Below are 17,073 nucleotides of genomic sequence, written 5' to 3'. Positions count from 1 at the left end.
GCCCAGCTTCACATCAACCTGTTGGAGTTACTGGGGATTCGTCTAGCACTGAAGGCATTCCTCCCCTCTGTCCGGGGGAGTGTAGTGCAGGTGTTCACGGACAACACCACCGCCATGTGGTACTGCAACAAACAGGGCGGGGTGGGGTCGTGGACCCTTTGCCAGAAGGCTCTGCGCCTCTGGCAATGGCTGGAACGCCAGGGCGTGACCCTGGTGGCTCAACACCTGGCAGGTTCTCTGAACGCCAGGGCGGACGAGCTCAGCCGTCGGTGCATGATGGATCACGAATGGCGTCTGAACTCAGACGTGGCGCAAGGCCTCTTTCAGCGATGGGGAGAACCTTGGTTAGATCTATTCGCCACCGAAGAGAACACGCAATGTCATCAGTTCTGCGCGTTGGAATTTCCAAGGCGGCACTCGCTCGGCGACGCTTTTCATCACGTGTGGAGTTGCGGTCTGTTGTACGCCTTTCCGCCTATACCACTTCTGCCCAGAGTGCTGAAGAAGATCAAGCGCGACCGAGCCCAAGTCATCCTTGTGGCTCCGGACTGGGCACAAAGGTACTGGTATCCAGAGCTACTCAGTATCAGTCGATCCCCCGGTTCGTCTGCCACTTCAGGAGGACCTTCTGTCGCAGCAACAGGGGACGGTCCTCCACCCGAACCTGTCCAGTCTCCCCCTCCATGCTTGGAGATTGAGCGGCGACAGTTGAGACCATTTGACTTGCCTCCTGAAGTCTGTAACGTCATTCTGGCAGCCAGGCGTCCCTCCACAAAGTCGGTATACACCTGCAGGTGGAACAGATTTGTGGCATGGTGCACAGCAAAGGCTGTGGATCCTCTTGCTGCCCCTCTCTCTGAGGTTCTTCTCTTCCTTCTTTCTCTTGCCCAGCAGGGCTCTGCTCTGGGCACTATCAAGGGCTACCTTTCTGCCCTTTCAGTCTTTCTGAGGCTGCCTGATCAACCTTCTTTGTTCAAGTCTCCTATTGTAAATAGATTTCTTTAAGGCATCACACATACGTTTCCTCCTGTTCCGTTTGTGATGCCTCAGTGGGACTTGAACCTAGTTCTTACATTTCTGATGTGCGCTCCCTTTGAGCCACTTCACAACTGTCCTCTCCGCCTTCTAACTCTGAAGACTGCTTTCCTGGTTACCATCACCTCTGCCAGGAGAGTGAGTGAGCTCCAGGCCCTTTTTTGTACTCCACCTTTCCTTTCTGTCCATCCGGATAAAGTGGTGTTGCGTACTAAGCCATCTTTCCTGCCCAAGGTTGTCACAGCCTTCCACATCGGGCAGTCTATCACCTTGCCAACCTTCTTCCCGCCACCGCATCCCTCTAAAGAGGAAGAGCGGCTCCACCGTCTGGACCCAAAACGTGCGCTCTCATTTTACTTGGATTGCACACGCCAGTTCCGGGTGGATGACCAACTCTTTGTTGGTTACGTGGGCGCTAAGAAGGGGAAAGCGGTGCACAATAGGACCATCTCCCAGTGGATCATCTTGTGTATCCAGACATGCTACTCCTTGGCTAGAAAGGAGCCCCCTGTTGGATTACGGGCTCATTCCACCCGAGGCACGGCGACTACAACTGCCCTGGGCCGGGGGGTGCCCTTACAGGACATCTGTCAGGCGGCTACGTGGGCATCACTGCACATGTTTGCAAGACACTACTGCCTGGACAGCCAAGTCCGGAGGGATGGCTTCTTTGGCCGTACTGTCCTCCAGAACTTTCTGGTGTGATTATTGGTTTGCAGACCCACCACCGGGGTTGGTATTGCTGGGGTATCTATTCTAAGGTAAGGAATCTAATACTAACGTGTCTCTTTCAGATGCTCAAGTTACTACTTGTGTAACAATATATCTGTAAGAGACATTAGTTAGTATTAGATTCCTTACCGACCCACCCATCCTCCCCGTTCTGCGAACCGATATCTAGGGTTAGGGTTACCCCCTTTCAGGGCCCTAGTTTCAATGGCACCAGTGTTGGTTTTTAACATGGCTCTGCGTTTCTGGCGCGGAAAAGCTGTGTCTAAGAACTGACGTCTAATTGCAAACACAACAATGATGGACAGAATGTGGATCAATGTCACACATTCACCCCAGTCCAAAGATCTGGGCCCAAATCCATCGTTTTTCCACTCCACACCACCCTGGGTTAGACAATGGCGATATGCAAATCAGCGCTGACCCTGTGCCCCATGGGAACAGTCCAGTCCGAACTACAAAAGCCATGTCCTTCCCAGAACGGAAACAAGCATCCGAGGACCGGACCGGTTTCGAGGTAACACCTCTCATCAGCCCGGCTAGCTTGATTCCAGTGGTGTGGAGTGCCTGGGACTCACGTCTGAGCATCCCCAGTACACTTAGAGCGGTAATTGCAAACACAACAATGATGGACAGAATGTGGATCAATGTCACACATTCACCCCAGTCCAAAGATCTGGGCCCAAATCCATCGTTTTTCCACTCCACACCACCCTGGGTTAGACAATGGCGATATGCAAATCAGCGCTGACCCTGTGCCCCATGGGAACAGTCCAGTCCGAACTACAAAAGCCATGTCCTTCCCAGAACGGAAACAAGCATCCGAGGACCGGCCCGGTTTCGAGGTAACACCCCTCATCAGCCCGGCTAGCTTGATTCCAGTGGTGTGGAGTGCCTGGGACTCACGTCTGAGCATCCCCAGTACACTTAGAGCGGTAATTGCAAACACAACAATGATGGACAGAATGTGGATCAATGTCACACATTCACCCCAGTCCAAAGATCTGGGCCCAAATCCATCGTTTTTCCACTCCACACCACCCTGGGTTAGACAATGGCGATATGCAAATCAGCGCTGACCCTGTGCCCCATGGGAACAGTCCAGTCCGAACTACAAAAGCCATGTCCTTCCCAGAACGGAAACAAGCATCCGAGGACCGGCCCGGTTTCGAGGTAACACCTCTCATCAGCCCGGCTAGCTTGATTCCAGTGGTGTGGAGTGCCTGGGACTCACGTCTGAGCATCCCCAGTACACTTAGAGCGGTAATTGCAAACACAACAATGATGGACAGAATGTGGATCAATGTCACACATTCACCCCAGTCCAAAGATCTGGGCCCAAATCCATCGTTTTTCCACTCCACACCACCCTGGGTTAGACAATGGCGATATGCAAATCAGCGCTGACCCTGTGCCCCATGGGAACAGTCCAGTCCGAACTACAAAAGCCATGTCCTTCCCAGAACGGAAACAAGCATCCGAGGACCGGCCCGGTTTCGAGGTAACACCTCATCAGCCCGGCTAGCTTGATTCTAGTGGTGTGGAGTGCCTGGGACTCACGTCTGAGCATCCCCAGTACACTTAGAGCGGTAATTGCAAACACAACAATGATGGACAGAATGTGGATCAATGTCACACATTCACCCCAGTCCAAAGATCTGGGCCCAAATCCATCGTTTTTCCACTCCACACCACCCTGGGTTAGACAATGGCGATATGCAAATCAGCGCTGACCCTGTGCCCCATGGGAACAGTCCAGTCCGAACTACAAAAGCCATGTCCTTCCCAGAACGGAAACAAGCATCCGAGGACCGGCCCGTGACGTCAGCACGCGGAGGTGGCGTCTAAGTACTCCGACGACGTCATCACATCGCCGACGACAGACGCGGAGCCGCAGACGACGCCTACCGACGCACAAGGGTACTGCTACGCAAAAGTTTCCGGATCCAGTCTGACGCCTGGGGATATTCTAAGGTAAGGAATCTAATACTAACTAATGTCTCTTACAGATATATCGTTACACAAGTAGTAACTTGTGCGTCTGTGATCTTGCGGTGGAAGAATGTGGCGAGGGAGTTGCAGAGGTCTTGTGACGGTGAGATGTCGTTGTTGCTGGCGCTGGGATTGGAGAGCTCTTTGACGATGCTGAAGAGTTCCTTGCTGTTGTGGGCGTTGTTGTCCAGCCGCTCTTTGAATGATGTCCTTTTGGTGGTGCGGATCATCTGGTGGTGTTCGCGGGTGGAGCTCTTGAGGGCTGTCATGTTTTCTTGTGTCCGCTTGTGGCGCCAGGCTTTTTCGAGGGTTCTGCTCGATTTCTTTGCGATTTTGAGGGCGTCTGTGAACCATGGGGTTTTTCTGTTGCTAGTCTTGCCTGGGGGTTTCTTCAGAGGGGTGAGGTCGTCGGCGCAGTTGGTGATCCACTGTGCGAGGTTGTGCGCTGCGTCGTTGGTGCCGGGGGTGTCGGCAGGTGGGTTCTGGCTCAGCGATGCGGTCAGTTGGTCTGTGGTGACTTTGCTCCAGCATCTGCGGGGGATCTGTGGTGTCTGGTGGTGGGAGGTGGTCTTTTTGAAGGTGAAGTGGATGCAGCTGTGGTCGGTCCAGTGTAGTCCGGAGGAGTGGCTGAAGGAGACGTGGTTGCTGGCGGAAAAGATGGGGTAGAGTGTGTGGCTGGCGAGGTGGGTGGGCGTGTCCACCAGTTGCTTGAGTCCGAGGTTGGCGAGCAGGGTGGTGGTGTTGCTGTCGTTGTTTTTCTCCAGGTGGAAGTTCAGGTCCCCTAGGAGGATGTACTCTGGAGAGGCTTGGGCGTGCGCGCTGATGATGTCGGCGATGGTCTCGCTGAATTGTGTTCGTAGGCCCGGGGGTCGGTAGATGAGGGTTCCTCTGAGGGTGGTCTGGGGGTCGGTGTGGATCTGGAAGTGTAGGTGTTCGGCGGCAGTGAGTGTGTCTTCGGCATTGGTTGTGACGCTGATGGTAGATGATGGCGACTCCTCCTCCGGTTTTGTTGACGCGGTCCTTCCGGGTGATTTTGTAGCCGTCCGGGATGGCTATGGCGGTGTCTGGGGCAGAGGAGGCGTTCATCCAGGTTTCCGTGAGGAAGGCGACGTCTGGAGCTGTTGTGTCGAGGAGTTCCCAGAGTTCGACGGCATGTTTGTTGACAGAGCGGGTGTTGCGCAGGATGCACTTGAGGTGGTTGTTGTCGTTGCTGTGTTTGGTGAATGGGGTGCAGGTACGGAGGCAGGTGAATTTGCAGGCTTGGCAGGTGAAGGGTCCATGGGTGTGCTTCGGGGTGGCTTGGTAGCAGGCGGGTGGTCGTCCGGTGTTGAGGGCGGCGGAGTCGTATCTCAGTCGGGCAGCTTGGCTTCGGCGGGGGCCAGGGGTTCTGGTGCTGGGCACGGTCCAGGCGCAGCCTTTGGCGCGCCAGCGGCGTGCCTGCTGCGCGGCCGCACAGTGGCCTCCATTAAGAGGGGGCGAGGGAGGGAGGAGCAGGTGGGAGGGGGAGCGGGGTCCAATCAGGCGCGGGGGGCAGGGCCACAGGGGAGGCAGCGGCGGGAGGCGGGAGAAAAACGGCGGGAAAGTAGAGGCAGCAAGGGTGGTGCTGGCACGGTGGGGGAGCGACCTGGCCTGTGACCAGGGTCTATAGCTAAATTCCAAAGAGCACAGAACCATCTTGCTTTTATCCTTTTGGTGTTATTACAACATGAATCGCATCACACTGAGCCGAAAGCCATCCACCGGCACCCTGGAAGGAAAGAGCAAATTTCAAGTTCATTGATTTATCGGCCACCGGGGAGTGAAGTAGCCTTTAGAGCAGCGCTACCTGACGCCATTAGTGAACTGGCGACAGGGTGCTCCAATTTCTCCATCATTGGAGACTTAAACTTGCACTTTGACAACTTGACCAGCCCTTCGGTGTCCAGTTTTGTGGCAGATCTTGAGGCGCTCCAGCTGATTCAGCTGGTGGCACAGCCCACCCACTCAGGGGGTCACACCCTTGATCCGTTTTTTACCAATCTTACGGAAGCCTGCATTACCAGCTACACACCGCTAGCATGGACTGACCACTATCTGATACAGATCCAGTGCCCTTCTCTGGCTATTCAACCTAAGCCAGTGGTGTGTTCGATTCCAAGACGACGCTGGAATAAACTTAAGCTGGATGACTTTTTCCATCTCCTATCGGCTGACCCATTTGTCATCACGGGGTCGCCTGATCAGGCTTATGACAGGTTCTGTAATTGGGTATCTAGGGCGTTGGACACTCTTATTCCCTTGGTCAGCTGCAAAACTGGGACCGGTAAAGCCAGCCCCTGGTATGACGACTCACTGCGTGCTCTGAAGGTGTCCTGTAGGCGCGCACAGCGGGCATGGCGTAAAGCCTATAACAGCACGAAGAAAGTTCTCTACCTGTCTACTGTCAAAGTGTATCATCGGGCGGTATGTAGAACTTGTGCCGCATTTTATGCTGCACAATTCAGGACTAGTTCGAACCCATCTAAGGCTATTTTTAAGGCACTACAAGACCTTACTGCCAAAAAGGTAACAACAACGCACCAGAGCTCCGTCGAGCACTGTGAAAAATTGCCAGAGTTTTTTTTGGAAAAGGTGAATGCTATCTATCGGGCCTTTCCTTTGGCCACGCCCTCGGCTAATCCATCTGTTAAGCCTTTATCATCTGAGGGATTGCATTCCTTTCCTATTTTAACATCTGATAGCCTAGATACACTGGCTCGCAAAGTGAAGTCTGGGTCCCCAGAGGATCCACTTTGCCCAGATGTGTTCAAGGACCTAGCGGTACATGATATCTCGCCGCTATGCTCCTTGATCAATTCGTCTTTAACATCGGGCGAGGTCCCACTGAAGTGGAAGCAAGCCATGGTTCGGCCTATCCTTAAAAAACCCAGCCTGGACGGCAGCAAGCCGGAGAGCTACCGGCCGATTTCACTCTTGCCGTGGCCAGCTAAGGTTATGGAGGCACACGTAAATGCTGTCCTCTCGGAACATCTCCGCCATGCAGATATCCTCGACGCGACGCAGAATGGGTTTAGGGCTGGTCATAGCACGGAGACGGCTCTGCTTTATATGGTGGAGCACCTTCGCTCCGTGCTTGACGCGGGACAAACGGCAGCGCTTGTGCTATTAGATCTGAGCGCTGCCTTTGACACCGTCTCGCACCCGATCCTTCTGCTGCGCCTAGAGGAGGCTGGTGTGACCGGCATCGCTCTCCAGTGGTTCCGGTCGTTTTTAGCCAACCGGGCCTTTAGCGTGACCGTCCCACCTTATCAGTCCAAACTCCATCCGTTGAACCTGGGGGTCCCCCAAGGCTCCTCGCTGAGTCCTACGTTGTTCAATCTGTACGTAAGGCCGCTAGCTGAGGTTGTCAGGCAATGGGGTATGACGATGGTGTCATATGCCGATGACACCCAGCTAGCGGTTATGATCAGCGGGGATGCCGAAGTTGATGCCCCCAGGTTTCAACAAGGACTGCGGGCGGTCGCCAGCTGGATGACGTCCAACTGTCTCCAGCTGAACGCTAGTAAGACCGAGGTCATGGTTTTTGGCAGACAGCCGGATCTTTGGGGAGAGAGATGGTGGCCGGGGGATTTGGGTCCTGCTCCTATCCCAGTCGCCGAGCTTAAGAACCTCGGGGTCTGGCTGGACCCTTCCCTTACGTTTGTGTGTCACACCAAACGCACGGCGGCCTGCTGCTTTGGCATCCTGCGCGGGCTCCGCCCAGTGCTTAAATTCTTCGATGCCCCTACCAGGCAACTCATGATCCAAGCCACAGTCATCTCAAGGCTGGATTATGCGAGCTCCTTACTGGTTGGTCTGAATCAGGCGGAGATTGGGCGCCTACAACGGATTCAGAACGCCGCTGCAAGAGCGGTGGTAGGCCTCCCAAGATTCTGTCCTACCTCCAATACCCTGCGGTCATTGCATTGGCTCCCGGTGGCCCAGCGGATCCAGTTTAAGGTCCTCTGTGTCGCCTATAAAATTCTGAAGGGGTCCCCAGCAACGATCCTTATGGCCCTTCTCGCCCACTACACCCCAGCTCGACTCTTAAGATCTGCAGACCTAGAACTAGCTGTCGTGCCGCGCTTCAAGCGGAGTCGAGCTGGAGGACGCTCGTTTCGAGTGCGTGCGGCGGTCCTGTGGAACTCCCTGCCCCCGGCGATTCGCGCTATGAGGGATCTGTTTTCTTTTCGCCGTGCGGTGAAAACCTTTTTATTCCCTTAGTTTTTCTATATTGGTTGCTTATTGTTTAGTTGTGTTGTGCAGCTACCTTGTCGGGCGCCAGGACGCTCCTTCGCTGGAGCATCTGTGCGCCAAATAAAAACGCATAACATAACATAACATAACATAACATAACATCTCCCTCCTACAAAGTTTGACATAGCCGAGCTCCAAATTGCCTTTCAAAGTTGTTTGCCCATTATCATCTAAGGAGATGTCTACTGTATTTCATTCTTAACTTACTGTCTATCCCTCCAACATGTTTTAAAAAGTTTTTGAGGAGTGGCCTTAAATATCCATGGATCATACCTGTGGTACTCTCTACCTCACTGTCTACCTATCAAAACTGACTTTTACAGATAGCTAAAAACCCATCTCTTTAATAAAAGTTTTGACTGTCTTTAACTTTTTGCCTGCCTCTATTTACCCTGGCCTGTAGATCAGTTATTTAAAACCGATTGCCAGTTGTTTATTACACCTTTATCGCCTTTCTATCTGCATACATAGTTGGTTTATTTTGAATTTATATAGCGCTCGGAGGCATCTTGGCGCTGGTGCAGACTAGTGTGGTGCTGTATAAAAGATAGTTAAACTAATTAACGGCGCGTGAACAGCCAAGTTTTGACTTGCTTCCGAAAAATCAGAAGATGGGGACACTTCTTAATATTCAGGGGTAGGGCATTCCAGAGCGTGGCTGCCTTAAGTGAAAAACTCCACCCCTTCCCCCACAACCCTAACCCTCACCCCTCCCCAGTCGTCCGCTTCGCTCTCATGGTGGAAGTAACTTTGCGTCAGACAATCTGAGCTTTCTGCCGGGGAGTACCAAACCAACTTTTGGCGAAAGTAGGTTGGTCCAATGTTCTGCAAAGCTTTAAATGTTATGCGTAATGTCTTAAACTATGGACATTTTGCTATAGGTAGTCAGTGCAGATTGACCAGTGATTGGACTGCTGACTTCTGTTAAGGAATTCCGGCAAGAAGTCGGGCTGCCACATTCTGTATGTAGTTTCTGTAGTTTTTGTAATGACATTTTCATGATACCGATAAAGAGAGCATTTCCTTTGTCCAGCTTAGTCAGGATGAGGGAGGTGACAACTATTTTTTGGAGTTCATACGGAATGAAAGGACTGATTTTCTTTATTAATTTTAGTGTGAAAAAAACAGAAGAAGATAGTGCTGTTACTTGATGATCAAAGTGAAGCTTATCGTCAAAGATAACTCCCAGATTTCTACCTTTCTGAACAGGTGTCAGTAAGGGTCCCATGTTCTGAGGCCACCAAGTTGGTGACTAAACAGAGCGATTGTTTCTAAACAGTAGCACCTCTGTTTTGCCAGAATTTTATTTTAGGCAGTTTGTTTTCATCCAACGTTCGATTTGAGCCTTATAGGAGCTAAATCTGTGGCCCACTTCTTCATGATCTTTGGAGATTGACACCACAACTTGTGTCTCGTTGGCGTAAGACACAACTGCAAACCCTAAGGACCTTATCAGTTTGACCAGGGGAGCGACGTGCAAATTGAAAAGGGTAGGGCTTAGTAAAGAACCCTGTGGCACCGCACATGGCAAACTGAATTGTTGTGATGTAAAGTTCCCCCATGCAACATGATTTCTACTATTTGTAAGAAAGTCTTTACGTAAAGTCAAGGCTGTGCCTCTTATTCCCAGCTCCCTTAAACAGTTAATGAAGATAGTGTTATTTACCATGTCAAACGCTGCTGAGAGTTCGAGTAAAATCAGAACAGCTTAACCACCTTTATCCATGGCCCATCTGATCTCCTTTAGTTACTTATATCGATATAAGAAATTAACAGTTATTAATCAGAACCTAATCCATTTTGAATCTATGTATCTTATCCAGGGCACTCTGAGACTACCACAGGTTTTTGGGAAAACGATGTAGGAGGCAAACTAAAATAGTCCTAAAATACTGATGTCAACCAACAGAGACAGGCTTCCGAGGAATACCTTGTGGATGGTGGTGTCCCACAGATCTAATAAAATAAAGATGATGGTAATTGTGGATCATGGTGTTGACTCTGACCCTGAAGGGTGTGAAGCTGAGCCAGGTGTGAGGCAGATGACAAATATTTTAAGTTAGTTTCAAAACAGGGTAAGCTTGAAATAGTTTGATGGCTTGAAAAGTTGCTTAGGTCCATTGTTTGCAATTCGGCGATGAAGGCATATTTGTAGTCTTGATTCTGAAGAGAAGGCAGTATTGATTATTATGATGATGAATGTAACGGTGCTAGTGAAAACCAGTATAATCCCTTTGCATAACAAACATCCCTTGACAGGAATGATTTTCGATGGAAATCAAGATTTTTAGGTTCCTCCTCAGTGATTAGCAAGAATTCACAAAGTGGGGTAGAGAAAGTAGATACTGGTAGGTTAGGGTCATCATACCTAGGGGTGGTCGAGAATATGCTCTCTATTACAGCAGCAATGTTTTTGGAAAAGGCAAGGATGTTTCCACACAATTCATTTTTTAAACATGTGGAGAGACAGCCATGTACATTAAAGGCAATATATATATTCCACGGCTTCATTTCCTCTATAACTAGAAGTTATAGAGTGTTTATTCTTGCCCATTGTTAATGTTTGTTTATCCAATCCATGGATTAATTTTGCATTGGTTTTGAGGTTAAGAAACCATTCCAAGATGGCGTGTAATGTAACGCTGGAAGGGCTGGTCCCTTGTTGATGTTTATCAATAATCACATGACTTTATTTAAACGAGTATGCTGGGAAATGGGTCGTGACACTGACGAAGGCTTTTGCCGAAACATTTGTTTTGCTGTAAATAAACCGCACGCTGTATTAGTAACCCCCGGAGTGCTGCTCTTTCTTTTCCTGACACGGAGGAGTGTTTGAGCGTTATATATATATATATATATATATTATATATATATATATATCTATATATATTACCTACTGGCGATAGCCAGTAGGTATATATAGTTAGGATTTTTTTCCTATGGGATTTTTGAAAATTCTATGTCGAATAACTTTGGCGTTTGAGGACAGAATTGGCTGAAATTTTCAGGAAAATGGAACATTTTGTTTCTGAGCAGCCCCTGAAAATTTGGGGGGGTTTCGTCAAGGGGGGGGCCGAGAAAAAAGGGGGGTCCCAAAACGTGTTTTTCCCATGCAATTTTCCATAGGGCGGTTGGCCTCACTTTTAGCCTGAACGGCTGAATGGATTTACACCAAACTTGGCAAAATTGTAGGGACTGGTAGCCCGATGTGCCTTTGCTATGTCTCAAGATATAGGCTCCAGTGGTTTTTACGAAAATTAACTTTGAAAAATATATATTGGGCTACATTGGGCTATATATATGTTGGAGCCCAAATGTAGCCCAATGTAGCCCAAAGATGGCCACCAGAGACAAAAAAAACAAATGTAGCCCAAATATCAGCCAGATGTCGCCCAACTATAGCCCAATGACAGAATGCCCCAGAGTGTTCTAAAGAACAACTAGTGTGCTAACAGTCCTACTTATTACAAAGGTATGGCACACCTGAAGCCATCTTGATTGGAATAAAGTGGTAACTCTTAAAACATTTAATTTAAAAAGGAACAAAATGAGGGGGTTCATTTTGCCATAGAAAGTATGATTAGCGAATATATGACGAAATCCCGCATACCATCAGTCCGCAAAAAAAATCCCGCATGTACTATTAGGCCGCAAATTAAAATAACGAAAACTTTTAGAACGAATATGCCTTTAGCATACACTAAACAACCCTAAACCCTAAAACACTACCCCCAGCATGACCCTACACTACACAAACAGTACAACACTACCCTAAACCCTAAAACACTACCCCCAGCATGACCCTACACTACACAAACACTACAACACTACCCTAAACCCTAAAACACTACCCCCAGCATGACCCTACACTACGCAAACACTACAACACTACCCAAAACCCTAAAACACTACACCCCAGCATGACCCTACACTACGCAAACACTACAACACTACCCTAAACCCTAAAACACTACCCCCAGCATGACCCTACACTACACAAACACTACAACACAACCCTAAACCCTAAAACACTACCCCCAGCATGACCCTACACTACGCAAACACTACAACACAACCCTAACCCCTAAAACACTACCCCCAGCATGACCCTACACTACGCAAACACTATAACACTACCCTAAACCCTAAAACACTACCCCCAGCATGACCCTACACTACGCAAACACTACAAAACTACCCAAAACCCTAAAACACTACACCCCAGCATGACCCTACACTACGCAAACACTACAACACTACCCTAAACCCTAAAACACTACCCCCAGCATGACCCTACACTACGCAAACACTACAATACTACCCAAAACCCTAAAACACTACACCCCAGCATGACCCTACACTACGCAAACACTACAACACTACCCTAAACCCTAAAACACTACCCCCAGCATGACCCTACACTACGCAAACACTACAACACTACCCTAAGCCCTAAAACACTACCCCCAGCATGACCCTACACTACGCAAACACTACAACACTACCCTAAACCCTAAAACACTACCCCCAGCATGACCCTACACTACGCAAACACTACAACACTACCCTAAACCCTAAAACACTACCCCCAGCATGACCCTACACTACGCAAACACTACAACACTACCCTAAAACACTACCCCCAGCATGACCCTACACTACGCAAACACTACAACACTACCCAAAACCCTAAAACACTACCCCCAGCATGACCCTACACTACGCAAACACTACAACACTACCCAAAACCCTAAAACACTACCCCCCAGCATGACCCTACACTACGCAAACACTACAACACTACCCAAAACCCTAAAACACTACCCCCAGCATGACCCTACACTACGCAAACACTACAACACTACCCAAAACCCTAAAACACTACCCCCAGCATGACCCTACACTACGCAAACACTATAACACTACCCAAAACCCTAAAACACTACACCCCAGCATGACCCTACACTACGCAAACACTACAACACTACCCAAAACCCTAAAACACTACACCCCAGCATGACCCTACACTACGCAAACACTACAACACTACCCAAAACCCTAAAACACTACCCCCAGCATGACCCTACACTACGCAAACACTACAACACTACCCAAAACCCTAAAACACTACCCCCAGCATGACCCTACACTACGCAAACTACCCTAAAATACTACACCCCAGCATGACCCTACACTACGCAAACACTACAACACTACCCAAAACCCTAAAACACTACCCCCAGCATGACCTTACACTACGCAAAAACTACAACACTATCCTAAACCCTAAAACACTACGCCCAGCATGACCCTACACTACGCAAACACTACAACACTACCCTAAACCCTAAAACACTAGCCCCAGCATGACCCTACACTACGCAAACACTACAACACAACCCTAAACCCTAAAACACTACCCCCAGCATGACCCTACACTACGCAAACACTACAACACAACCCTAAACCCTAAAACACTACCCCCAGCATGACCCTACACTAAACAACCACCACAACTCTACACTACACTAACACAACACTACACTACACTACACAATCACTAACCCACGAAAAAATTAACACAAACCCACTTACCTCTCTCGTCATCGTGGTTTTCACAACGCAAATGCATTTACCATACATGCCTTTAAAACGTAATTCTTTGTAAAGGCATGCGCGATAAATGCACATGCGTTTTGAAAAAATGCGGGATAATGGTATGCGGACTGAAAGTCTGCGGGATAAAAAATGCGGGAAAATGGCTGCAAACCATGATTAGCAGCAGACTTCCCTGGTGAGCACTAGCTTTACTACAGTGATCTAATGAGAAACTAGAGTGCTAACATTCAGAATTTATGGCAAATGTGTGACATATCTGAATGCCTTCTTGATAGAACCAAAGTAAACAAGCATTGAAAATGCAATAGATCTCGCCCTCGTTTAAGTTAAAGCCATTCTGTTTGTAATGAGGTGGATTTTTAGCTTTGCTTTTATTAGTGTTTTTAAAACTTTCATGTAAATAACATGCATATGTATGCATATATGTATATGTATGCATGCATTTATATTTATATAGATATGCAGATTATATATGTTTATATATGTATATTACCTACTGGCGATAGCCAGTGGGTATATATAGTTAGGATTTTTTCTCTATGGGATTTCTGAAAATTCTATGTCTAATAACTTTGGCGTTTGTGGACGGAATTGGCTGAAATTTTCAGGAAAATGGCACATTTTGTTTCTGAGCAGCCCCTGAAAATTTGGGGGGGTTTCGTCAAGGGGGGGCCGAAAAAAAGGGGGGTCCCAAAACGCGTTTTTCCCATTCATTTTTCCATAGGGCGGTTGGACTCACTTTTAGCTCGAACGGCTGAATAGATTTACATGAAACTTGGCAAAATTGTAGATATGGTTTGCCCGACGTGCCTTTGCTATGTCTCAATATATGTGCTCCAGTGGATTTTGAGAAATTAACGTTTAAAAAAATATATATATCTGTGACAGCGCTCCGGTTAGCGCCCCGGTTCGCGTACCTGACGCGTAACGGAACTTCGCGAAGCGAAGCTGATTGGCTCTCCGGTGTCTGTCAACATTCTAAACAGTCCGGAGCGGCCGCCATCTTGTCTCTCGGTAGGTTCGAGAGACAAGATGTGGTGAAAAAAGAAGGGGGAAATGAAGGAAAGGGGGCAAGGTAAACCCCTCCTGAACCCCTAGGATTGATGAGGGGGATATTAAAGTCCCCCACGATTTTTCGCGGTAGAGGCGCTTCCCGGTACGCGAACCGGGCAGCTAACCGGCAGCGTAACGGGAGTCCGCCATCTTGTGTTTTTGGAGCGTCCGGTTCGCGTACCGGGTAGCGTCCCGGTAAGCGTAACAAGGGGAAAACCAAGAGAAACAGTAAAAAAAAAATTAAGGGAATAGATTTCCAGCAAACTTGGCAAAATTGTAGGGACTGTTTGTTTGATGTGCCTTTGCAAGGCCTCAAGATATGTGCACGTGTGGATTTTGTCTAATTAAGGTTAAAAAAAATATATATCTGTAAGCGTGCTCCGGCACGCTTACGTTACGGGTTTTGTTTGCGCTGCAGAGCCGATACGTCACGGTTATGCGACGCGTCATGAGGCGTCTCACGTGGCTACGTGATACGTCACGTAATAAAGAATATATTTTACAGCTATAGATATTAGCTTTTAAAAAACCAATGAAATTCACTGAAAAAACCATAGGTTATAGACCATATATAGTTAGGAATTTGCATTTACAAAACCTTGAAAATTCACTGAAAAAACCATAGGTTAGAGACCATATATAGTTAGCTGGACATTTTATTGACATAAAACCAATGAAATTCCATATATAGTTAGTTGCACTAACTATATATCGCGCACCCGCAATCCACTGCTGATGATGTCACATATTACATCATTCATGACATGGTCAGTGACATCACTGATGACATCACTGATGACATCTCAAATGACATCACTGATATCACTGATGACATCTCAAATGACATCACTGATGACATCATGACACACCAATACCAGTTACTACATACGCACTCACTGATTCCAACGTCTACACACACATTCACTTATTCACCCATACAATCACTCATACATACAGTCACTCATTATTACAACACTATCATATGCACTCATACACCTATGCAGACACTCACACACTGCCACTCATCCATGGAGTTACTCACACACCTAGTCAGTCCTGTAAAGAATCAATCACACTTCCATTTCCTCATCTATACAGTTAAACACAGAACACCATACTTCAGTGACATCACTGATGACCTCACTGATGACATCTCAAATGACATCACTGATGACATCTCAAATGACATCACTGATGACATCATGACACACCAATACCAGTTACTACATACGCACTCACTGATTCCTACGTCTACACACACATTCACTCATTCACCCATACAATCACTCATACATACAGTCACTCATTATTACAACACTATCATATGCACTCATACACCTAGTCAGTCCTGTGAAGAATCAATCACACTTCGATTTCCTCATCTATACAGTTAAACACAGAACACCATACTTTTCACACATATACTAACACATACTTACTCTCTTATACAATCACTGATACAAGTACACATTGATATGCACAGTCACACACCTCCCAGCCACACACACACTCAGTCTTCCATACATCCACTCATTCTTCAATATGTAAAACATATTTAAACTTTACAAAAACACACAGACACTAGATGATGTCATCAGTGATGTCATTTGAGATGTCATCAGTGATGTCATCAGTGATGTCATTTGAGATGTCATCAGTGATGTCATCAGTGATGTCACTGACCATGTCATGAATGATGTAATATGTGACATCATCAGCAGTGGATTGCGGGTGCGCGATATATAGTTAGTGCAACTAACTATATATGGAATTTCATTGGTTTTATGTCAATAAAATGTCCAGCTAACTATATATGGTCTCTAACCTATGGTTTTTTCAGTGAATTTTCAAGGTTTTGTAAATGCAAATTCCTAACTATATATGGTCTATAACCTATGGTTTTTTCAGTGAATATATATATATATATATATATATATATATATATCGGCACACACTTCCAAATCACTCGGATGAGTAAAAAGGCAGCACTCCAAGTCAGCGTTTTCACCAAGATGGTTTATTTGGCAGACCCCCCTGCCCGTCGACAAACGCGTAAAACCTCTTAGGCTTCGTCAAAAAAAATGTTTTATATATATATATATATATATATATATATACATACATACATACATATATACATACATACATACATATATATATATATATATATATATATATATATATATATATATATATATATATATATATATATATATATATAAATGATAGGGGCATATAGCCACTGATTCCTTAACTTTGAATTCTCCCCAGGCGCCAGACTGGATCCGTAAATGTTTCAGCAGTACCTCTGAACGCCGGGTGGACGGCATTGTATGGCTCTGCGGTGACGTTGTCTCCGGATATGACGTC

At 47.4% G+C, this 17,073-nt stretch overlaps 1 protein-coding gene across 2 annotated transcripts in view; it reads left to right on the top strand.

The window, feature by feature from the left end:
- Window positions 1-17,073, top strand: part of SCAPER (S-phase cyclin A associated protein in the ER) — a 3,246,499-nt gene that overhangs the window by 2,480,374 nt on the left and 749,052 nt on the right. The gene's annotated exons all lie outside the window — the stretch shown is intronic.

This window comes from Lissotriton helveticus, chromosome 3_2 (assembly GCF_964261635.1).
Source record: "Lissotriton helveticus chromosome 3_2, aLisHel1.1, whole genome shotgun sequence".
Classification (NCBI taxonomy): domain Eukaryota; kingdom Metazoa; phylum Chordata; class Amphibia; order Caudata; family Salamandridae; genus Lissotriton; species Lissotriton helveticus.
Note: the sequence above shows the minus strand (reverse complement) of the source record. Positions and strands in the feature narration are given on the sequence as shown.